The 25,748-nt window shown below is 49.0% G+C and overlaps 1 protein-coding gene across 1 annotated transcript in view; it reads left to right on the forward strand.

Annotated features, from left to right (window-relative positions):
• TBC1D16 (TBC1 domain family member 16) overlaps positions 1–25,748 on the forward strand; it is a 1,332,482-nt gene that overhangs the window by 1,015,608 nt on the left and 291,126 nt on the right. The gene's annotated exons all lie outside the window — the stretch shown is intronic.

A 25,748-nucleotide genomic window follows, 5' to 3' on the forward strand; every position in this document is an offset into this window, starting at 1 on the left:
ATCAATAGTATTGTTGTATGATGTAACATATCTGTATCTGATCGAGTTTAGACTCTCACAATATAACAAAATGAGCTCCACAGATTCCAGAACATTAGCACCACATAATTGACACATACGTTCAGATCTAGCCAGTCCAATCCTTGCGCCCTTAGTTTCAAGGACCTGGCTAACATTAAACTTCAACAACAGATATTCTCTGATAATAAAACAACCTGGATATGCCAACACATATTCCGGGATAGATGTGCGCGTCATTCTGTGTTTTATATAAGGACCACTGTTCACATTTGTTGATAGTTGCACAAGATTCATCTCATAGCTCTAATTGTTTAGACTATATTTTAGTCAACGTTTACGTGAATGTGTTGCTAGTCCATTCACCGGTTAGACAAACTCTACAAACCATACTTTATGTAAGATGTACATCAGCCCCAGACTACCCATTTACTCATAGTAATCAAGTCTCATAAAATCACAGATATAGTTAGCAACCATGGTACCATTCTCAAGATGCAGCATCTTTTCGTAGCACATAAAAACATTTTTCGAAAAGCTTTTATGCACTGCGTAAAAGAAATGGGCCTCATCGACACCTGGAGACTTGTCCACGCGGTTGAACTAGAATACAAATACCATTCTCATCCTCACGATACCATCTTGCGCCTCGACTATATTTTTACTACCAAATCCGTCATGAATACTATTACAGACTCCCACATTTCTAACGTTATTATTTCAGATCATGCCCCAGTCATCACTACCTTTGTTCTCTCTGATATTAAAAAACCATCCTCTAGATGGAAATTTAATAATTGTCTTCTTCAGGACCAACAATTTATCCAGTCATGTGTCTTTCCAACAGAACTTTTTTGCTGAAAATTTAGATAATAATAACTCCATCACCACTAATTGGGATGCCTTCAACCCCTTAAGTGCCAAGGGCGAGGTATCTCGTCCTTGACATTACATATGCAGTGCCAAGGACGAGATAGCTCGTCCTTTTTGGCACCTTGTTTTGAGCGATCCCTGCAAAGCAGGGATCGTTCAAAACTGTAATCCAACTCCCGGGTTATTTGAGGGGAGGTCCCCCCTCACTGCCAGGGGGCTGGATTACCTTCAGTTTTACATCGGCGTGCAAGTAATTTTCACCACAGCAGCCATTTCGGGCTGCTGTGGTGAAAACAGAAGATGAGTGTTCACCTTTCTCCCCCTCTATCTCCGGCTGTAGTTCAAGCCGGAGATCGAGGGAGGTGTCGTTGGAAAGGGGAGGTTGTCCCCTTTCCAATGACACCCTTTGTGACAGCATTGCTGTCTGCAGATCGGGCGCAGGGCGCTCGATACGCGGGCAGCAATTCCCACTAGTCACCAGGGATACGTTTGTGACGCAGGGGGCAGGGGGGCTTCTTACAGTAAGCAGCCCTTCCCCCCTGCCCCCAAAGCATGGCGGCACATATATGACGACCCCTGGGGGCAGACAGGTGACCATCTACCCCCAGGGGTGGGGGCATAAAAAAAATAAAAAAAAAGAAAAAAAGTGATTGGAAGGGGGGAGAGGGTTTGGGGGGCCCTAGCCACCAGGGATTTTTTCGGAAATGGTGTTGTTTCTCCACTTTCCAACGACACCCTTTGTGACAGCATTGTTGCCCGCTCGATGAGCGTGCAGAAATGGCCACTAGACACCAGGGATGTCTTTGAATGCGGGGGGGAGGAGGGGGCTGCTTACAGTAAGCAGACCTCGACCCCCTGGCCCCCAAAGCATGGGGGCACATATGTGTACAACCCTGGGGGCAGATGGCTGATCATCTGCCCCCAGGGAAGGGGGCAACAATTTTTTTCTTTTTAAACGGAAATGGGGGGTGGGGAAGGGCCTGGGATTTTTTTGCTCCCTGAAATGGTGGTGGCCCTCTCCCTCCCACACCAAGTGGAAATGTGGGGGCACCCCTTGTAGCCCTCCCTGGGGGCAGATTTATGCCCCCAGGCAGCAGTACATGAGGTGGCCCCCCCATCCAATTGGGGGTGGGGGGGAGCCACCAGGAATAAGTGTGCAGGCCCCCCAAAGGATGGGGCCTGCAGGTTAGGGCCCCCCTGGGGGCAGGTGGCTGATCATCTTCCCCCAGAGAAGGGGCAAAATAAAAAAAATAAAAAACGAAAAGCACAAAAACAAAAGGGAAAATGGGGGAGCCACTAGCCACCAGGGATATATTTTACAGAAAAGGGGGGTGGACCTCTCACCCTCACCCCAAGGGGAAATGGGGGCACCCCTTGTAGCCCTCCCTGGGGGCAGATATCTGCTCCTAGGAAGGGGCATCTGCCCCCAGGGAGGGCTGAATGAGATGGCCCCCCTGCATTTGGTGTGGGGGGGTAGAGGGTCACCCCGTTACATTAGAAAATTACCTGGCGGTTTAGGGTGCCCCTCAGCCCGCCCTAAAGTGTAGTGTACCATTTTCCATTGTTTTCTTTGTTTACGAAAAAAACTTGCCTTGGCACAGAGGAGCACATTGGTGTGCCGATCTGGCCCCAGGGTGCCCAAACCTTACTGCCCCACCCACTGGGGGCCTGTCCCACACATTTTTGGTGGCCCTTTCCCCCCGCACCCCAAAGGGAGGGGGGTGTACCTCACGCAACTGTTTGTAGGAGGCCCAGGGAGGCCTGCATGAGGTGCCCCCGCCACCCATTTGGGGTGAGGGGGGAGAGGGCCATCAAAAATTGTGGGACAGGCCTGCCAGTGGATGGGGCAGTAAGGGTTGGGCACCCTGGGGCCAGATTGGCACACCAATGGGCCCCTCTGCGCCAAGGCAATTTTTGTAAACAAAGAGAAAATGGAAAATGGTGGAATGCATTTTAGGGGGGCTGTGGGACACCCCAAAGGGATAGGGAATTTTCTAATGGGACGTGGTGGTGACCCCGTCTCCCCCACCCGCCATGGAGTGGGTGCCATGTCATGCAGCCCTCCCTGGGACCAGATATCTGCTCCTAGGAAGGGACGCCTGAGCCCAGGGAGGAGTGCAGGACAGCCCCCCTTATCTGCCCCTGGGAGGGCTACATGAGATGCACCGCCCCTCCAATTGGGGTGGGGGTGGAGAGGTGCACCCCTCTTCACATTAGAAAATTCCCCGCCGGTGTAGGGTGCCCCTCAGCCCCTGCTAAAGGGCAGGCTGCCATGTTGAATTATTTTCTTTGTTTTCTAAACTTGCTAGGGGCACAATGGTGTGCCAATCTGGCCCCGGGGTGCCCAAACCTTACTGCCCCACCCACTGGGGGGCCTGTCCCACAATTTTTGGGGGCCCTCTGCCCCCCCATCCCAAATGGAGGGGGGGGGTGTACCTCACGCAGCCGTTGGTAGGAGGCCCAGGGACACCTGCATGAGGTGCCCCCGCCACCCATTTGGGGTGAGGGGGGAGAGGGCCCCCAAGAATTGTGGGACAGGCCCCCAGTGGGTGGGGCAGTAAGGGTTGGGCACGCCGGGGCCAGATTGGCACACCAATGTGCCCCTCTGCGCCAAGGGGAGTTGGGTTACCAAAGGAAAAAAGTGAAAATGGTGGAACGCATTTTAGGGGGGGCTGTGGGGCACCCCAAAGGGACCGGGGAATTTTCTAATGGGATGGGGCGTTGACCCACCGAACCTCCCACCCGCAATGGAGTGGGTGCCATGTCATGCAGCCCTCCCTGGGACCAGATATCTGCTCCTAGGTAGGGACGCCTGAGGCCAGGAAGGAGTGCAGGACAGCCGCCCCCCCCTTATCTGCCCCCAGGGAGGGCTACATTTTGCTGGTGTGACTGTAGGTAACACATGTTTTTTGTTTTGTTTGCAGCTTTTTCTATGCGAGCAGCTGCAATGTTATGTGAGTACTATTTTTTATTATTTTATGGTTGGGGCCCACTGTCAGTGGGGTGGGTGAGACTGGGGCTGGATTGTTGGTGGTGTGGGTGGGAATGGGCCATCTGGGCAGATACGTTGGCGGGCTGGGACACAATTGCAGGGGCAGGCCACAAATTGCCCCCAGAACATTGGTGTTTCCATGGGAGCGGATCCCTCCCATGTGGTTTGTCCGTCTGCAAAGCCAGGTTCCACCTCTGGCTGTGCTACGTTACAGATGTCACCTGTGGGGAGGAATAGGGATCCTGCTGGGGCTCCCTGGAGCTGCTGCTGTGCTTAGGGGACGGTACACCCACATGGTACATGGATGTCCAAGGCCATGGACATCAGCTCCAACTGTCCTGGAGTAGCGGCTGGGCTGCATTACAGCTTTTTCTTTCGGGGAGGTATTGGCACACTGCAGAGACTCCTTGGTGGGGAGAAGCTGTAACACAGGGCTACCAGGGCTCCAGCAAAGTCGGCGGTAATATCCCTGGCCTTGGGCACCCTTCTCCCATGTGGGTCTTTGCTGGGGCTTCTGGGTAATACATTCTGGGCCGATTTGCATAAGTCAGACCTCTGTGGATTCTCACGGGTGTCCTCTTTTGGGAAATGCATGGAGTTCCCTATTTTCCTTGCTGGCTTCGACACCCTAGGCCCAAATCTGTAGGTTGCCCACATGAACAAAATGGGCTGTGCCGAAAGGCTTGGGGTTACCAGTGGGTTACCCTTTTCCTTTTGCGCCCCCGGTAGGTGCACCCACACATGTGAGGTACCATTTTCATCGGGGGGGACGCAGGAAGGTAGGCCATGTGTTGTTGGCGGTGTGTTTCAGTGTGTGGCCAGAGCGAAATGTCTGAGAATTGTCTTCATTTCCAGCCAGTTTCAGAGACATTTCCCTGTGTCCACTCACCGAAACACATCGCCAACAACAGATGTCATACCTTCTCGCTTTCCCACAGGTGTCCCGACGAAAACGGTACCTCATATGTGTGGGTGCACCTACCGGGGGCGCAAAAGGAAAAGGGTAACCCGCTGGTAACCCCAAGCCTTTCGCCACAGCACATTTTGTTCATGTGGGAAACCTACAGATTTGGGCCTAGGGTGTTGAAGCCAGCAAGGAAAACAGGCAACCTCATGCATTTCCCAAAAGAGGACCCGCGTCCCACAGGTGTCCCAACGAAAACGGTACCTCACATGTGTGGGTTCACCTATCTAGCCGCAAAGTGAAAAGGCTAACCCACTGGTAACCACAAAAGGGTTTGGGGAGATAACCTACAGATTTGTGCCTAGGCTGTCCAAGCCACCAAGGAAAACTGGGAACCCCATGAATTTCTGAAAAGAGGGCACCAGTGGGAATCTACAGAGGTCCAACTTGTGTGAAGCGGACCCGAATGTTTTACCCAGAACCCCCGACAAAGTGAAAAATGTGGGTTTTTTCAGCACATTTCAGACTTTGCCGGGGCTTCTGGGTAATAAATTCTGTGCCGATTTGCGCAAGTCATCCCTCTGCGGATTCCCACGTGTGTCCTCTTTCGGAAATGCATGGGGTTCCCAGTTTTCCTTGGTGGCTTGGAAACCCTAGGCCCAAATGTGTATGGTGTGGGCTTGAGCGAAATTCAACATTTTCTGCTGTCAGAAACGACTTGGGGTTAGCAGGGTTTTTTGGCTTTCCCCTTGGCGCCTAGGAGGGTGCACCCACACATGTGAGGTACCGTTTTCATCGGAACACCTGTGGGAACGCAGGACGGTAGGCCATGTGTTGTTGGCAGCGTGTTTCGATGGGCGAGCCGAGTGAAATGTGCCGAAAATGCATTTTTTCTCCAACATTTCGGACTTTGCGGGGGTGTCTGGGTAATAAATTCTGGGCCGATTTGCGCAAATAAAAACCTCTGCGGATTCCCACGGGTGTCCTCTTTTCGGAAACGCATGGGGTTCCCTGTTTTCCTTGGTGGCTTGGGCACCCGAGGCCCATATCTGTATGGTGTGCCCGTCTGCAGAAAGTGTAAAATTCACGTGTCAAAATAGACTTGGGGTTCTCCAGCATGGGGTCTGGCATGGATTCACATGCTCATGAATATTCCCTGTCGTCAGGCTGGGAATCCTCAGTAAAGAAAAAATCAGTATCAGTTTCGTTTCTGATCTGTCTTTCTTAGTAGTAACCAATCACTGGTCTCTGGGTCATACTGCCCCCAGCCAATGACTGCCCTCTCCCTAAGCCCCTCCCCTGGCAGCCATCCTTAGATTTTTACTGCACGTTCAAGTGTTGGGAGTCCTTGTGCTTTATCTCTCGAGCTTTTACTGCATTTTGTGATTTTTTTTTAATTTTATTTATTTTATTTTTTTTTCAAAGAATTTAATCTCATTTTTCGGTCAATCGGGCCTCAAGCTCCACCGTTTCTACTTCCGATCAACGGGGACACGTTTCGGAATTTTCTACCCCCCTCAAGGGCAAAGTTTCGGTGAGTTACGCTTCTTGGAGGGTTCCAGAAGATCTGAGGCCTACCTCGTGGACATGGCCCAGTACAAGGGAAGCTCGACGCCCGGATCCAAGCTGTTCAGGAAACTGCCCTGGATGCGGATTACAGAATGTTTTCAGGGAGGATGAGCATTCGAGATGTCTCTATTGCCTGCACAAAGACAAAACGCACGTGGAGAAGGACTGTGCGTTTTGCAAGAACATGTCGGAACGGACCATGAAGGATCGGCGTATCCGCCTCACCAACTGGCTGGAAGGTGGGAGCCCAGTGGGTCAGAAGAAGTGGTCCGAGCAGTCTTTTAAGTCCTTTCGAGGGCGCTCAGGCGACGGGGGCCCAACAGAAGGCAAAGCACCGCGAGTCCGCGGGCACCGGGAGCGCCGAAGGGTTGGGCCCCTTAGCTGCCAGGCAGGGAGCACTTTCACCGACGCCATCAACCACAAGCCAACTTTCTAGCTCGGAAGAGAAAATCTGAGAACCCGGGTAAGCTTCTGGAGAAGTCCCGGTCGATCTCGAAGGAGTCAGCTGAGAAGGAGCGAGGCGGTGACCCTCCCCCCGAAGGTGAAGGCCTCAAGCGTGCCCAAGGTGTTGAAGGCCTTGATTCACCCAGCTAAGGCCTCTATCGAGGGAGTCATGGCGGCCCTTGTGAAGCCTGTGGAGGCTACACCAGTGGAGGCGACCTAAGGGCCCAGAGTTTCCCTGTCACCGCAGAGGGAATCCTCTTTTCAGCCCATCGATAAGATCCCAGTGAAGACCCCGGTGGAAAAAGAGGGGAGGGGCGGGGTGGCGGTGGCCGTTATGGACACGGATACAGCCTCTGAGGAGGAGCTGTTTGAAGTCGTGAAGGGCCTCAACAAGACGTTTGAGGAGGTCCGGTCCTACGGGAGGAACCCCGAGGAGGCGGACAAAGAGAGCGATGGTGGCGCCGACGAGGCTTCCGTGGAGGAGGAGCAGCCATCGCGCCCGTCAAAACCAGTGCCCGAGCCTCAGGACAACTCGGTGGCCATTTTGATGGCAATCCAAACCTTATGCACGGAGATAAGGACAAGGTTGCCTCTACCCCCAATGGACGACCCAACAGAACCAGGCCTGTCGGGGAGCCCTCCAAACAAGTGGAGGAGAGTTCATCCCCCGCCCTTACAGCCCTTGCGGCCCGCTCAGCCTTCATCTCCTTCCCCTGATCCTAGGGATGACACGGGAACAGATACGGCCACGACGGGGACCGATGACGACGGTGGTGACGACAGGATGGGCCTTCCATCACCACCCCCTCGGGCCTCCCTGCCTGACCAAATTGGCTCCTACCACGTCCGTTGTGCCTTAGGGCACACCCGACCCCGGATTCGGTCATCTCGGCGGCGGCCAAGAAGAAAGCGGCAGGGGCAACGGCTTCAACTTCAACCTCCCCACCTGACGACGAGGGAAAGAAACTGGATGCCATGGGACGACTAGTAATCTCGTCTGCGGCGACGACAATTAAGGCAGCGAACGCCCTAGCGATTGTGGCCCGCTACGACAGGGATTTGTGGTACAAGATTGCTCCTCTGCTGGACTTCGTACCGGATGATAAGAGGGCAGAGGCCCTGGAGATCCTGCAGGAAGGTGAGGTGGCGTCAGACCACGCCATAACGGTGGCCACGGACATCGCTGACACTGGGTTCCACCAGTTGGGCAACAGTGTTTACCTTCGACGGCGGGGATGGCTCAAGGCAACAGATTTCCGCCAGGACGTACCTCGTTGCAAGAGGCCTACAGAGGGCGCGGCAAGTCAGGAGGATCTTGTCACCGTCGCCAAGGAGGCCAGGGCGGCAAGGCCGCCTCCAAGCGAGACTGAACTGGCTGTAGCGTCGGGCCCCCACCTGAGCACCCCGGTGGGAGGCCGGCTGGCGAGGTTCGTCATCGTGTGGGAGTCCATCTCCACCGACCGTTGGGTGCTGGATGCCCTGGCCCACGGGTCCACTCTCGAATTTCTAAAGAAGTGCCCCCGAATCTCTCCCGTGGCCAGGAAGGAAAATCACATCCCTCAACTGCTGTTAGAAGTAAGGGCGATGCTCAAGAAAGGTGCCATCGAGCTCGTCCCGAAGAGGCTCTGGGGCTCCAGAGTATACTCAAGATACTTCCTCGATAGAAAGAAGACAGGCAGTTGGTGCCCCATCCTGGACCTGCATCGGTTAAACAAATACATCAAGACCCAGAAGTTCCGGATGGTCACCCTCCAGCACGTGCTGGGACAGCTGGAGGCAGGTGACTTCCTATCGTCGCTGGACTTGGAGGATGCTTACTTCCACATCCCCATTCTAAAAGGACACCGAAAGTTTCTCAGATTCGTAGTCCAAGGACGGCACTACCAATTCAAGGCCCTGCCATTCGGATTGAAGTCGGCGCCCAGGGTATTTACCAAGTGCCTAGCACCAGTGGTGGCGTGGCTGCGCCTGCAAGGGATCCACGTTTATCCCTACCTGAACGATTGGCTCATCCAAGCAAGGACAAGGGAGCTCGCCGTCGGGCACACAGCGAAGACCGTCCAACTGCTCACTGACCTGGGATTCTCCATCAACTTCCCCAAATCCCACCTGGTTCAGTCGCAGGTCGCACTGTTCCTGGGAGCCAAGCTCGATACAGTGGCACGATTGGCTTCTCCGTCGGAGGAAAGGACGAAGGCCATCCTGGGCAAGGTGCAGCGCCTGCTGGCCACAGACGTGGCCAGGGTGAGTTCCATCAAGTCATTATATCCTCTTGCATCTACCTGGTGCGCCTATGCAGGCTGCAGATGTGTCCTCTACAGGAGTCCCTCGACGCCAGTTGGATGCAAGCGACGAGTAGCTCCGAAGACAAGATCCCGCTCAACGAGGTCTTCTGCCAATCTATTCGCTGGTGGGGCACCCATGCGCACGGTGATGACAGATGCCTCCCTGAAGGGTTGGGGAGGGCACACCGGAGATCTTCACGCGAGAGGCCTTTGGCTCCCAGAGGAGAGGTCACTCCACATCAACATCCTGGAGCTCCGAGCAGTGTTCTGGGCTCCCAGGCTGTTTCTCCCATCCCTCAAGGGCAAGGTGGTGAGGATCTTCACCGACAACACCACCACGATGTCCTACATCTGGAAGCAGGGAGGAACCAGGTCCCCGGCCCTATCCAAGGAGGCCCAGGATCTGTGGCATTGGGCCGTTGGCCAGGGGATGTTTCTGGTGCCCTTCCACCTAGCAGGGATTAAGAACACCATCGCTGACTCGCTGAGCAGGGAGCTGCGCTCATGCCACGAGTGGGAACTGCGTCAGGACCAAGTGGATCAGCTTTCCGACGATGGGGCAAACCCCAGATCGACCTGTTCGTGACGGCGGCGAACTCCAAGTGCCAGAGGATCACCAACAGGTTTCCCCAGCCGAGGACCATGTGCAATGCTTTCTCGTTCCCCTGGGACGGCCTGTTCCTGTATGTGTTCCCTCCGTTGCCGTTACTGCTGCGACTCGTCAACCAACTCAAGAGGTCCCAGTGCAGGATGATCCTTGTCGCACCGGCGTGGCCGAGACAGATCTGGTTCCCGGACCTTCTGGACTTGTCAGCGTCCACACCAGTCAAACTATCGAAGGACGCAGATCTTCTCTCCAGAGAAGGAGGTCCATCCTCCATCACGATCCGGGGTCGCTGAACTTGCAGGCCTGGCTCCTGCGGCACTAGAGTTTGGAGGATATCCCGGCAGACTGCAAGAAGGTGCTTGCAAAGGCTAGGGCGTCCTCAACTCTCAAGTGCTATGGACACAAATGGAAGAGGTTCTCTGTCTGGTGCCGTGCACAGAAGATTAACCCTCTGCGAATTACGGCCCCTCAAGTGCTGCCGTACATGCTGTCGCTGGCCAATGCGGGGCTTGCTCATGCCTCCATCAAAATACATCTGGCGGCGATCTCCCGCTCCACCACAACTACGGGACGATCATCTCTGTGGTCTCATCGCCTTTGAAGGAGTTTATGAATGGACTGTTCCGTTCATTCCCGCCAGTGAAGGCTCCGGCCCCGGCATGGGAGCTCAACGTGGTGCTGACCAGGCTCATGGGGGTGCCTTTCGAGCCTCTGCATTCAGCACCGTTGATGTTCCTGTCGTGGAAAACAGCATTTCTTGTGGCCATCACCTCCGCACGACGAGTGGGAGAGATCCAAGCCCTATCCTGCAAGCCTTCATACTTGACTTTTCACGAGACGAGGGTGGTGCTGAGGATGCACCCCTCCTTCATGCCCAAGGTGCCGTCGGACTTCCATCTCAATGAGCCCTTGGTGTCGCCAGTTTCCTTCCCGCCGCCGGCTGAGAGGACTTTGCACTCGTTGGATGTAGCTAGAGCGCTGAAGTTCTACATGGACCGCACGAAGAGTTTTCGGAAGACATCACAACTGTTTGTGAACTTTGGACCTGTAAACCAAGGGAAGGCCCTCTCGAAGGCTTCCATTTCCAGATGGCTCTTCGGCTGCATCATGCACTGTCACCAGTTGGCAAACCGACTGTTGCCCGGCCGCCCGAGAGCCCATTCGACCAGAGCGATCGCTGCTACCACGGCGTTCTTGTCTGGTGTACCCCTGCTGGACATCTGCAGGGTTGCTACGTGGAGGTTGACGCACACCTTCACGAGATTCTACTGCGTCAACCGCGATTCCAGGGAGGAGTCCAGGGTCGGCCAAGCAGTGCTGCGCAACCTGTTCGCCTGAAGGTGGGCCTGGTGAGGGGGTAAGAGTTGCTTAATGTTGAGTTTATGTAATGCTTAATGTTGAGCCTTGCCACCTCCGTAGTTGTACATGTGTGAACTGCTATGTATTCTTATATTCATGAGCATGTGACTCCATGCCAGACCCCATGCTGGAGAAGGAACAAGTTACTTACCTGTAACTGTTTTTCTCCAGCATGGGTCTGGCATGGATTCACATGCAAACCCTCACTCCTACCCCTCTGCGGCTCTTCACTTGGTCATACTGCCACTTCACGTGCTACCAAATCTGAGGATGGCTGCCAGGGAAGGGGCTTAGGGAGAGGTCAGTCATTGGCTGGGGGCAGTATGACACAGAGACCAGTGATTGGTTACTACTAACAAAGACAGATCAGAAACGAAACTGATACTGATTTTTTCTTTACCGAGGATTCCCAGCCTGAAACGGGGAATATTCAAGAGCATGTGAATCCATGCCAAACCCATGCTGGAGAACAACAGTTACAGGTAAGTAACTTGTTCCTTACCTGTGTTTTAGGCTTTCCACTTGGCGCCCAGGTAGGTAAACCCACACATGTGAGGTACTGTTTTCATCGGGACACCTGTGGGAACGCGGGAAGGTATAACATTTGTTGTGTTTGTGTGTTTTTTTCATAACTTTTCGACCCATTTGCTGGTGCCCTTTGTCACACAACCCTTTCATTTCCCAAATGTGCCCTACATTTAGTCGCTGCTTTAGGCACCATACACTTTTGTAACCTGCACAAGTCACCTACCCCTGAAAAGGTCTGCCTGTGCTCTTTCAAAAAAAGTATGCTTGCCGTTCTTCAACACATTAGTTTTCCTGATTTACACATTCTAAGTGCGTCTGTTCAGGACGTAAGCATAAAACTCCTGTGTACCATGGCTCAGTGTTTGGTTTGTGGTATTGCTTGTTTTGTAAAACACTACAAAAAATGTGCGCTTTCCTTACTGCCAAGAGTCGGGGGGGGGGGTGTAGCGGAGCATTGCTTTTCTCAAAATTCATAGAAGCCATTGCCGTACCAAGCCAACCATGTCCACCACATACCTTTTTTTCGGTCATTTTCCCGCTTATCCCCCAATCTATGGGATTTTCTCCTACATAGTTGTTGCCTGACCTACGCAAATCACCCCTTCCTAAACTTGGAATTTTGTCTACTTTTCAGAAATATATGCCTTTCTGTCCTCCAATTCGGCTTTCCTACCCTTTTCTTCCATTCCGTCCATGCATGTCCAATTAGCAAAAATGGCCAAAATCGACTACTTCTCAAAAAACTGTTGATAACCACATCAAAATAACTTTTTTTTCATTTCCACTCAACTTGTTCTTGAAAGCCAGGAAATTGGGGAATTCAGCACAGCAAACCATTTGTTCCTAGCTCTTAATAGGAAAAAAACCACAGGCTTCTTTGTACATCATTTTATTGGCATTTTTTGAAAAAACCAAAAATGTTCGCCCTTTTTGTTTTTCTCTCACCCCCCTACAGCAACATATAGACTCCCTGGATGGCGTTACGACCGCCTACATGTGGGAAGAAAAGGAGCCAAATTTGGCTGAGATATCTCATGCAACAAAAAAGTTACAAGCCATTGAATGGCCACATTCCGAAATCACCAAAAAAGGCCTTGGCACTGGGGGGAAATACCCATGGCACTTAAAGGGTTAAAGCTGCCTTAAGAGGTCAAATAATTGCCTACTCCAGTATGAAAAAGAAGCAATATAAAAAAGAACTTGATACCCTATACCTTCAGTTTACCAGTGCTGAGAAGCAAATGTATCGCTTGTCTTCAAACATAGATCTTCGTACCATTCTGTCCTTGCATTTTCAAATTAATAAAAAACTCACTGAACAAACATCAGGAGCCATTTTAAAATATAAATCTAAAATATACCAAATGTCCAACAAAGCAGACAAAGCCCTGGCTTCCTATCTCAAAGCTAGAAAAGAGAAAACACTTATCTCCCACATTAAAAATACCTCCATATGGAAGTCTTTAAGGATTTCTATACTGACCTGTATTTTCCAGAGACATTGGTTCCAAAGGCCAATCTCAAAGCTTTCTTTGAGAACATCAGCAGGCGATTTTATCCATCAATAGACCTGAGTGGCCTGAAAGGAGATCTCACTACACAGGCAATTAATCATGCCATTAAGGTGTTGGGAAGCGGCAAAGCTCCGGGCCCAGATGGTCTATCCATTGAGTTTTTTTAATCGGTTGTCTTGCTCCTTAACCCTTTAGAGGAGGTCCCAAATATGGCCTGCACTCCAGCCACCATTTTTATAGTACCAGGAACGTTCACACCGAGATATGTAACGTATGAGGAACAAATAAACCAGCAGAGAGCCGCGTTAGGACTCTGTCCAGTGCCCATCAGAAGAGCAACACCTATTGAAATGCCAATAACCAGACAACCATGGACAGTAAGGTATCCATCGAGGCAACCCTACCAGCAAATAACACAAAATAAAGATTGCTTAAACACTGTCCCAGAAGAAACTCAAAAGGCCTTAATTGAAAACGAATGGTGAAGATACAAGGGCACGGACAGACTCAAAGATGGATGAAACGGCAACCAAAAGATGACACACAAAGACGAAATGCCATGAACAAGGATATCATGAACTTAGAAGAAGAAACAATGTTGAAATATAGAGAAACTTTAACTGTCAAACAGGATGAAAATATTCAACCAGCTAACGCCTGTACATATGCTTGAACCGCAAGAAGCTAAGAAAACAGTGCGGCTTGCTATGCATAGTAGGATTATAGAGCGGCAAGCGCCAACAATATATCTACCTCAACGAAGCACACTATATAAGTGCGAGTCCATGTTATACAAAAGCAGAATTAACCCAGGTTACTAAGGGTCAAACAGGAGAGGATTCTTATTCCAGCTAAAACAAGAAGAGAGACGTCAGAATCGAAACTCAGCAAGGAGCAGGCTGTGCCTGGGAAATTGAGGTCAAACCAAGAAGGGGAGGCGGACAGAAACTTCGGACAATCGAAACTTGAGAGCAGAGCAGCCTGCCCCGTGAAGGTCGAGATAAGGAGGCCCAGGCAGGTGGCAGGCCGAAATGAGAATTAAATGCAAAAATATAAGGAAAACGAAGCCAATTCACGGTGTACTAACACGTGACCAGCCAAGCACGAAGAGGTACCAAAGTCTGATGTCACCCAAACAGGAGATACCATAACCTTTCCTGACAAGAAGCTACAGTTTCGAGGCTGACCACAGCCAACTAATTGACACATAGCCCTAAAGTACTGATTGATGGAAGGGAGGCTGGGTGAATCTTGGGGCATCCTGCATCTGGGTGACCATGCTGCTAATTATAGTGGAGATTTATACACCTTATTCCTGTGCTTTAATATAGCGGTCAGAAGAAACGTGAACCCAGAGTCCCACATAATGGGGAACAATTGGGCTACCACCACATTTAAAGACGCCGTGAACGGGGTTCGTTTAAACTTCATGGAGAGGTAATGATTAGAGGCAGAGATATTTGTGTCCAGCTGGTGTCTGTCTAGTATGTTAAGTGTCTGTCCTATATGTTTTGTGTGGCATCATTTGTGAAATTGTTATTACGAAAACTGGTTGAAAATTGTTGAGCGATTCAATAATTGAGACTGAATCGCACCTGAACTAATTGTTTTTGAGCAAAGTGGTGATATAAGAGATTTTGCTTGGCAGAAAATTTGGTTTGGTGCTCGTGGTGTTTGGTTCTCGCTCATATTGTGCAAGGTGTTATAATCACACAAAGTATTGACAAGTGTTGTATAGGAGGAAAGAAAACAGATGCCAACATGGAAGACGTAACTCCATTAGCACACTTATGCAAACAGTTGCCGAAACACGCACCCAATCTAAAGAAGTGTAGCACCGAGTGGGTTAAAGGTACTGCCCACAAGATGTTTATGCCATGGCCACAAAATGGGTCTTTATCCAAAGCCGTCTTACAATACATGACGACATATTTGCATGCCACATATACACGCAAAAAATTAGAGAAACGCCTTGCTGTTCTAGAACTCTGGAAAATGTTTGAACAGTCAAAGGAGGAAGAGCCGCCAGCAGATTCGATATTATATGTATGCACAGAGGGGGGTCCGACGCCTACTGCGCCACCTGCCCCGCCTAAACAGAAACCGAAGAAAGTAAGGCTGAGGGACTCTAACCAATAAGACAGCTTAAAGCAGCCACAGGGTACACCAACCCTGCATATGAGTCACCTACATATAGTAGTGACGAAAATCATGGGAAGGATAAGGACAAGAATCTTATCTCCGAGGTCCCGAGGCACAAGGGGAGACGCGATGATGAAAGGAAGGATCAGGCACAGACAAGTGCATCTCTCAAAAAGGAGAGAGAGAGGGAAAGAAACGGAAAGGAAGTGAAGACAGAACTGATGAGATAGCATTCACAAAAGACGAATGGATGGGAGGACAAATCTTATTGAAACTTGATGGGAAAGGAAGTGATGACGTGAGACCTAAAGAGAGGTTAGATAAGGCACAGAGAAAGGAGAAAGAGAAGGAGTTAAGGGATGAAAGGATAAGAAGGAAAGTTAGGCTGAGGCGAGGACAGTTATATCGCGAAGAGCAAGAAAAACAGCTCGATCGCAAATCAAAAGCAGCCTATGATCAAGACAGACAGAAACAGCAAAGGTTAGAAGAAGAGCAAAGGGTATGTGAAAAAAGAATAAGGAGACGACAAGATGAGGAAATTCGAAGGGCAGCTGAACGTTGAAAGGAAAAGAGGAGGGAAGAAGATAAGGTCAGAGAAGAGGCAAGGAAGCGCAAAGAATTTGATGATGATATTGAACGTAAGCGGAGACAGAGGGCATGCGATCTAAAGTATTTGGAAAGGGAAGTTAAAAAACCCGATCCAGTTGTAGACTGGGAAGACATTGAAGAATTCTTTCCTGCGTACGATTCAGTACCAGGCACATCTAGGGCAAATATTAAAGATGACTTTGACACCAGAAGCATCAGGGAAATGATTGATAAAATATATAATGAAATGGGGCTAGAACAATTACCCCAAGGGGAGGGGGGAGGACCAGCGCCTAGAGAGCACTCAGCTGTATGACACAGAGGATGTCACCCGAAGTAGTGAGAGTAGGAAACTGTCCCTGGATAGATTAGAAATCAGTAGAAACGATGATGACACAAGGAGTTGCGTGAATTGGGAACAACCAATGTCCGACTCCGAAGAGGAGGAGCGCGATGCAAATGAAGAAGGGAGATGGCGTGAAAGACTCCCCCCAAGGGAAAGAGGGGTACGATGGTCAGACAAAAGCGAGTCCGCACCAAGGACATCGGAGTCTGCCACACAGTCTGACCGGCATGAAGGAACACCCCATGGTCAGAGGGGGGGTGTCGTCACCGCCCTATGTAGACAGATTGAGGGCATTGCCAGGTAGCCAGCAATGCGGGAATATTAGCCCTGCGATAGACAGGAGAGCTATGAGAGAAGAGAAAGAGGACTGCGCATTCCAATTTCCGCTACTGGAGAATGAGGGAGCAAGACCACAATATATTCCATGGCCCCACATGGATCGAGAAAACCTGAAGAACAAGCTTCCAATGTTGACATCGGAAGCTGGAAAAGGGATACACGAGTTAGAAAAAATGACAGGAGGAAACACGCTAGCTATAGGGGACATTAAAGGTCTCCTGATTGCCATATGTGGTGAGAGAGCAGACGATGTGTGGACACGGGCAGGCTACCCTGGTGTAACCACAATTAACACTGCGCATGACGGAGCGCCATTTAACAACTGCAGAGCAGCAGTATGGAAAGCGCTACGAGTGCTTTACCCAGACACTTCCGATATGGGAGCTATAATGACTCGAAAAATGAAGGAGTCGAAAGATCCGTTAATTTATATCCAGAATTTCCAAGACGCGTGGGTGCTCGAAACACATGAATCTTGGACGAAATCAATACCTGTGTTTTACTACATATTGTGCCAAGGGCTTCCAGAACCAGTGCAGAAATAGCTCAAGGAATTGTTAGGAGTTGAGGCTAAACCTTGGGCTGAAATACAGTTGACCATCGCACATTACTGTAGACTGTTGCAAGAAAAGAATCTGAAAAAAGAGGCGACTCGAAAGGATGAGGAAGCGAAACTTGTGCAAAAGAAATTATCAAATTATGCTTTTGAAGGAGCCATGTTAACTAACACAGCTGAACAGAGCATGCAGCAGCTGGTTAACCTGCAACAGAATAACCAGGGTAACATAGGATTTTACCCGAGGAGAAGAGGTTTTAGTGGAAGAGGATGGCAGAGCAATCAGGGAGGTTTCCAAAATAATCAAGGAGGCTTTCAAAATGCGTAGAATGGTAATCCAGATATGCCAAATGGACAAATAGTCCGACCACCTCCAGTATGTTGGCTCTGTAGAATGACCGGGCATTTGGCAGTCACATGCAGAAGTCAAGGCATTTTGCAGAATGGCCAAGGAATGGGGGCAGGCACGGCGAATCCACCTGCAACCTCACAACAGGGCGTTGCACAGAGTCACACGGTACAACAGCAAACGCCAGGAGTGCAGCAAGGTGCGCAACAAGGGGTGCAACCACAAAACAGGGGGAATTTTTCACAAGGACAATCCCAACAGACACCGTTGCACGTGTTACACATGATGAGCACAGGGCAGGTCCAGAACCCTGGAAGGGGAAGCAACCCTGGGAATGAGGAAAATCTGCAAGTGCACAGTGGCCCAAACTTGTATATAAACTAGGACAGCTCACTGGGAACCCTGATGTGCTCTATCCTATCAGTGACACCAGACCCTAATAGGGAACCTAGGGTGGATTTTTTTTATAGGGGGTACAGAATATTCCTTTCTAGTGGACACAGGTGCAACACGCTCGTGCATATGTGAAGGCAAGTTTTCCTTGTCTGGCGAGGCCATAGATACTCAGAGTTTTACAGGAGCTCACAGTCGAGTTCCCTTTACAGACGCACTCCCAGTCTCCATAGGAGAGTGCAAAATGAATGTACCTTTATTGTATTCACGTCAGACCCCAGTAAACATTTTGGGTCGAGACTTAATGACAATATTGAACATGACGATTTCGTTCACGGAGGAGGGCATAGTATGCTCCACTCCAGGAATGCACTATTCAAATGTATTTTGAAATGATTAGAGCATACTCAGGACACATAGCCATGAGGGCCATACCATTGGAGCCAGAAGTTTTCGCATATGGCATGCATGTGCTTACGGCAGGATTGCCAGGCCCTGCAGATAGAACTATATGAGAACCCCTGATGAGTTATTCAGACCAAGAATACCTATGCATGAGGAGGAGGGACAAGTGTTTCCCTTGATGATACACACAGATGCAGTGCGAGGGAAAGTGGCATTGGTGGATGGATACGATGATGAAGGCAGACAATGGTGCTCGATCATCGCCATCGAAGAAGGGTATCGAGTGACTGAAGTCACCGATGACGATCTGTTTGAAGAACAATCAGACACAGGACAATGGTGGAAGTGAGTCTCGTATTTTGGGTAAAAATGATCAAAAGAGAAGTGCCCCAGAGAATGATGTTGGCACTGAAACACCCGGAATATTTTGATGAGGATATAGCTAAAGTACCTGTCTCAGTGTGGACTACAGGACGCTATGACATAGGCCTCTTGAAGGGGGTGAGAGAAGTGAAAGTGAAAATTAAACTAAAGTCAGGAGCAATTTTGCCGAGAGTCTGACAATATCCCATGTCCAGAGAGGCAGACGAAGGGATTTTTAAGACAATCACTGCGATGATGTACCAGGGCATCTTTGTGACGTCAGAATCGCCATGGAATACGGCGGTTTATCCTGTCAAGAAATCAAAGGGGGGGGTGTCTTGGCGTTTTAATCAAGGATTTAAGAGCATTAAACAATATTGTTGAAGCCGAGTTCCCTTTAGTCCCTAATCCATCTACAATTCTATGTAATATACCCGTCGAGGCAAAATATTTCACGGTGATTGACTTGAAAAATGCCTTTCTCTCAATCCCGTTGCACCATGACTCATAAGATCTGACGTCATTCACGTTCAGACAAATGCATCTGAAAAGCACGAGGCTGCCACCGTCCATTTTCAATGGAGTCCTGCAGATGGATCTAAGCAATATTGCATTAGAAAGTGTCGTCTTGCAGTATGTGGAAGACATTCTAATCTGCAGTACCACAGAAGAGCAATGCAGGCACGGTACTGTTCAGCTACTGACTATACTGGCTGAAAATGGCTATAAGGTTGACAAGGAAAAGTTACAATATTGTCAACAAGAAGTGCTGTACATAGGCCAGCTGATCTCTCATGAAGGAAAGAAGGTGACCCCAGAAAGGGCTGAAGCAATATTGAACACGGCTAAGCCACACATAACTCAAATGCAGAGCTTTCTGGGCCTGTGCAACTATGTTAGGGCATGGGTTTTCGAATACAGCTCTTATACTAAGCCTTTACGTCAGGCCCTAAAGAAGGCCCAGGTGACAAAGGAAAAGATTGAATGGTCTGAGGCGATGGAGAAAGGGTTTGCTGAACTGAAGAGAGTGATTTGTATGGCTCCAGTTCTTGGAATTCCCAATTATGAGGAGGAATTTTACCTGTTTTCACATACAGATGGCAGCGTTATGACGACAGTCCTTGCTCAAAGAACGTTGCTGGGGTACAAGCCCTTAGCATATTACAGCGGGAACCTGGACCCAGTTATGAAGGGTCACTTCCCATGCGAACAAAGTTTAGCTGCCGCAGCGTTCGCCATAGAGAATGCGACAACCATTGTAATGGGATGTTCCATGACGTTATACGTCGATCACTCATTATTTGCCATCCTAGAGAAACCAAAGGGCACATTGACATCTTAGAGAACTTTTGCCTATGAAGTGATCATATAAAATCCATTGATTAAAATAGTCTGATGTAAGATAGTGAACCCAGCTATGTTTTTAGCAAAGCCAGTCACTGAAGGAGAGCTGATACATGACTGCACGAATTACGAAGAATTCTATGATGAAATCCCCAGGGTGAAAGAAAATGCCTTGGCGAGAGGAGAGATCGTCTTTATTGACGCGTTTTCGAGAATCGAACAAAGTGATGATCAAAGATACACCGGCGTAGCTGTGATGAAACACACAGCAAATGGAGAATTTCGAGTACATCTCATTACTCAGCACAGGCTGCAGAATTATTGGTGTTGATACTTTCCATTGAGAATCACGCACACCAGGAAGTAATGGTGTACAGTGACTCCGCCTATGTGACGCCAACAGTGAACGGAGGATTAGCGTGCTGGAAAATGAGGGGCTACCTCCGAGCTGAAGGCACGCCAGTGCAGCATGCAGCCTTATTGGACAGGCTGATTAAGGCACTACAGCTCCTAGTGGGCATATCGGTCGTGAAATGCACTGCCCACACCAAGGGGACATATTTTGTGTCAAGCAGAAACCACGCAGCAGACACGGAAGCCATGCGTATGGTATCCAAAAGTGAAACGGTCATGGAGGTGGAAGAGGCGTGCACCCATGAAAGGATGATGGTAGCACCAGAAGCTTGGGCAAACGCAACTAATGGGACTCCAAGGGGAGGCACCACAGGAAGAGAAAAACCTGTGAAGACGTCAAGGGTGTTCTTTAAACCCCTCTGACAGCTTGTGGCGGCAAGACAGCACTGGTAAACCAGTAATGCCTGTAGCCCTACTAAAAATAGCGTTGGAACAGTTGCATTACTCGACGCACATGACAAAGGAGAATCTAGCAGCAACGCTCACGGAAGACTGGTTCATACCGAATTTAGCAGAGCATGTTGCATTCTTTATGGTGAGCTGTATAATCTGCCAGCAATTCACCGCTGGGCACACATTAAAGGTAATGAGAAGGGTCATCCCCAGGCCACATGGGCGTTTTCAGCACTTGCATGTCAATTACGCCGGCATGATTCAAGTATGCAATGGGTACAGGGTACTTAATTGTTGTGGGGTGTCCATTCTTTAGATGGATAGAACCAGGTCCATGTACACACCCAAACTCTACCTGTGCGGCCAAATTCCTTGTGAGAGAAGTGTTCCCTAGGTGGGGGGGTGTGTGAAGTAATGAGATCAGATAATGGGGCTCATTTTGTAAATGCAATCTTTGAGCAGATTAGCTTGCTGCTTGTTATAAAGCACAAGTTCTTGTCAGCGTATCATCCAGGAGTTAATGGGATCTGTGAGGGTCTCAACGGCTTGTTAAAGGAAAAGATAGCCAAGTTGAAGCTTACTCTTAGGAGGGGATGGTTGCACTACCTTCCACTGGCATTGTATGCTCTTCGGAACCAACCCGGCTCCGACCATCATCTTACACCACACGAGATAGCCACAGGAAGACGAATGCGCACTCCCCTGACACCCCAAGATAGAGCTAGATGTGATGCCCAGTCGACCAGGGATTCTGGGAACTGAAATGCAAAACTATCTGAACTGCATAACATCTTGCCTTACTATAATTTCAGACCAGCTACAGCGACGACGAACAGGGTGCAAGGCAGCGCAGGACACAGAAAAAGACAACACATCAGTCACAGCTCAGGGTCTACGTGTTCCACTCGTCTTCCCTGGAGATACTGTCCTGTTGAGAAATTTCACAAGGAAAAAGTGGGATGAGCCAAGATTCAACGGACCATTCACAGTTGGAAGACGTTACTCCATCCACAGACAAGTTACAAGGGAGAAGAGCGTGCATCTTCCTGGGTGATATCAAGCCATACGTCGGAGGAATCCCCCTACCTGCACCCCACTGCGAAGAAACTACAGACAACGGGGAAGAACCACAGCACGTGCAGACAAGGTCCATGACGAGGACGGACGACGCATGACCAGCAAAGCAAACACAGGGAACCCTTTTGCAAGTTGTGGCTTAATTTGGACACTTCCTCTAAGCAAAAAAGGGGATAAGGACATAAAAACGGACACTGCGCATCCTAGTTGCAGGGTGGGTGAAGAAGATAATTGCACATATAAGCCACAACACGTTTGGTGAAGCGAACTTTTTGAACCAAGTCACAATTAAGCCTTGATGAGGAAAAGACTATAACAAACTTTTGATCAAATATAGCCGATGTGGAAACAGATACAGCATCCCAATTCATCCAGCACCGAGACTTTGTTTGACAGCACTTATGGTGTCCCACAGTAGAGACATCACAAAGGACATGGTTACGTACTTTCACTTAGTGCTAATATCATACCCGTCACTGGTAGGGAGGGTCACCAGTGTCACAGACTTTCTTCAAGAGCCTGACAACGAAAAAATAATCAGACACCTGCTAACTGTCATTGCTGAAGCATTCATCGTACTCCCGGAGTACGGTGAGAAGGACATAAATGCTTCCACCACAGGTGATCCTAGATGAACTCATCAATACATTTTTCTTTCGCATAATCGAAGAGTGCCTATCTATTGTCGGAAGAACAACGGATACACTGACCTTTCTTCGAATATCCAGCACTGAACATTTGAGTCACCTGTTAAATAAAATTTGTATTTTGGTCGCACTCCATGAGACTGGACAGTGCAAACATTGTTCACGTCAAGGAAAGAACACATAATCCTGAATCTCAACAAAGACTGGACGAATGTCCCTATCACTAGAAGACAGAAGATTAGTTCACAATGTCTTTTTTTCGCATAGTTGTTGACTTTCCGGAATTAGTGGGGGGACCTATCAAAGTTGACGTCCTCACATTCATCCAAGATCCAGCTAATATCGCACAATTGGGAATGCTCCTGGGAATGCTCCTGCATGGAATAATCCTACAAGTGGAACATTCAACTTTCAAATCCTCAGAGAGATTATCTGGGGAGATTCTGAAGAAACCTTTCCGCCGAGGGACCGATCGAGGGAGCAGAGTCAAGAACCTTACTTGTTATATTTGTTATCATGTTTTCCTCATGTCTTCATACTGACCAGCGCCCAACACATCCTCAGGACTGAAACAGATTAAAAGAGTGAACCGAGAACTTGCACACTTTGAACTTGCACAGTGAAGGTGTCTCACTGAAGTGTTATTTTAATCTATTTTTCCCATAGTAGCCAAGAAACTGAATCCTGTATCAAGAGACACCTTCCGCAAGAGGGGGGCGGGGGGACACGTGTGAAGCACCTGACACTTTCTGAAACTAAAAACTGTCCAAAGAACGATATAACATTAACATTTGGCGAATGATCAAGATGGGGGCCCAGAACAGTAACCTGCTCCTCCCACAAGCAGAGAGGCAACCCCACTTCTCTGAAAGAAAATGCTGTCGCCTTACATATCGAACTATAATGTACTTATGCATTATATTTATCATTATTTTACTGTCATGGACGATCAGAACTGCATTTTTTATTGGTGCACGAAGCGTTCCAATCTCAGTGCACCCATCTGATGATATACGCATGAAACCCACAAAAACACCCAGACCAATATAGTCATTCCAGTCCCGAGAAAATCCGATGGTAAAATAAATGAACTGGAAATTAATGTAATTAGCAGCGATACACATACACGTGAGGTAATGAATGAAAATGAAAGCTGGAGACGGGGTCAGCACGAGATGAATAAAAACAGAGCACTGACAACGACACATGCACACACACTGAATGCACACAAACCACACCAGATGGCAAGACACACAGAACCTCAAACAAAAGCAGCAGAGAAGACGAGACTGCCTACTGGAAAAACTTTCACAGGAGATAGTGAGAAAAAACAAGACAAATTAAGAGGAGAGCCAACAGAAGCAGTCCTGTCAGAAGCCCTAAAGAAAACAGAAGCGGCCGCAGAAAACTCTCTTCAAGGACACAAACGTTAGTAGACTTTCTATTCCCGCACCTAACCCGCACCTAACCCGAGCGAGAAAACAACAAGAGGAATTGAAGAACAGAATGACAGAGGCTGTATTACCCAGCACGCATATTCCAACACTAGGGACAAGTACCAGGCCTACAATACAATCATATACCGGACCAGTGCTAGGCTGGTTGGCATGGACACTTGCATGCAAAAAATGCACTAGGACCAGGAAAGAGCTGCCAGACTCTTGTCCACTCAAATGGCGCAGATGAAGAAGCCTGCACCATGGACCAGAATACCTGACAACCTTCCCGCAAAGAAAAGCCATACAGATGCATTTAGGGATGTAGTTATAGCAAACTACAGGAAAACCTTAAGAATCAAGAGAAGCGTGCATGAAGATAATAATGAAATCAACGACTACCTGGACAGCACAGCACATCTAGGGAACAACATTTAGTACCAGCACATGAAAGAAGTTGGAAGAAGGTATTCAGAAGGAGAATCGTTTGTGCCCTTCTACCGTACAGCATGGGGAAATCCAAGATCTTCGTGGCTGTAGAAATTGATGTCCCAACAGCACACTGTCTGTCATATTTAGCAATGTGCAACACCAGAAGCCAGTTCATGGGGAGGGATGCCTCATTGATATGGGCAACAGAGACAGATTATCCCGACGAAGATGATTATGTTCAGGACATTAAGACGAGAAATAGAGCTCATACTAGGAATCACGTGATCAGGTATGAAAAGCCTGAAGTTAAAGTAGCATGAACAAGATGGGCAGTAAACCAGAGATTGAACGTCCAAGGGAAAACCCCGGAAGAGGCTCAAATTTGGAAAACAGAGGCCAACTGTAGATTTGGTGATCTGTCGAGCATGGATGGTCCTTGGAGCCTGCAAGGAAGCAATAGAAAACTCACAGATTGTGCAAACCTTTATGGCCGAAACTCACAAGATTACTGACATGGGTCGAACACAGAGGAGGACCCCTGCAGGTAGTGCCACTGGAAAGCCTGAAATTGTTGTGCTTCAGGAGCAATGGCACAAGGAAGATGGGGAGAATCAGAACTGCGGACTAATTTTTGAAGCTCCAGGAATGACTCGGGGGACTGCAGTAATTATGGATCATTATTGGGCATGTGGATCCAAAGCATACATCAGACTGCCGAAAAACTGGGGAGGCATATGCACAATAGTGAATGTCCATGTTCCAGCACTGGTGATCCCGAAAAGTGACCTGAATATTGACAGTTTCCCGAAAGCAGATGCTCACCTGAGGAAAAAGAGATCTGTGGAACTGATGACTCGGTTGAAAAGGGAAAACTACTTCTCGGCCAAATCAGAAGAAGCCTTTCATGCAATCCCATATGAACATAGGCTGTTCAGCTTCACCTATTCAGTGTTTGCGACGATTTTCATGCCAAGGTTCAAGTTGGAGCAAATACCAAATGGTTGCAGATAACCAGATGGGAATTACTGCAAACCATCAACTCGACAATAAAGGAATTCAACGCAATAAAGGAAGAGTTCAGAGCAATCCGACTGATGACCCTCCAGAACAGATATGTACTTGACATGATCACAGCTATGATGGAGGTGTTTGTGCAAAAATCAGAGAATCATACCTTCTCACGACAAAGAAATCGGAACTTTAACAGAAGCCATAGGTATGCTGACAAACCTATAGGACCAGATGATCATTGAAACTGATGAAGTTGATGATGACAGCTGGTTCGGATCACTATTCTCTTGGGTCCCACAATGGATGGCAGACATACTCAAGTTTCTGGGAGCCCTGCTATTGATGATACTACTAGGATTTTGTGTTATCAAGATAATAATCTCGCAATGCCAGAAAACTGCAAAGAAAGCCATAGGGATG

The sequence above is a fragment of the Ambystoma mexicanum genome, chromosome 3q, assembly GCF_040938575.1.
Source record: "Ambystoma mexicanum isolate Mex_15411 chromosome 3q, UKY_AmexF1_1, whole genome shotgun sequence".
Lineage (NCBI taxonomy): Eukaryota > Metazoa > Chordata > Amphibia > Caudata > Ambystomatidae > Ambystoma > Ambystoma mexicanum.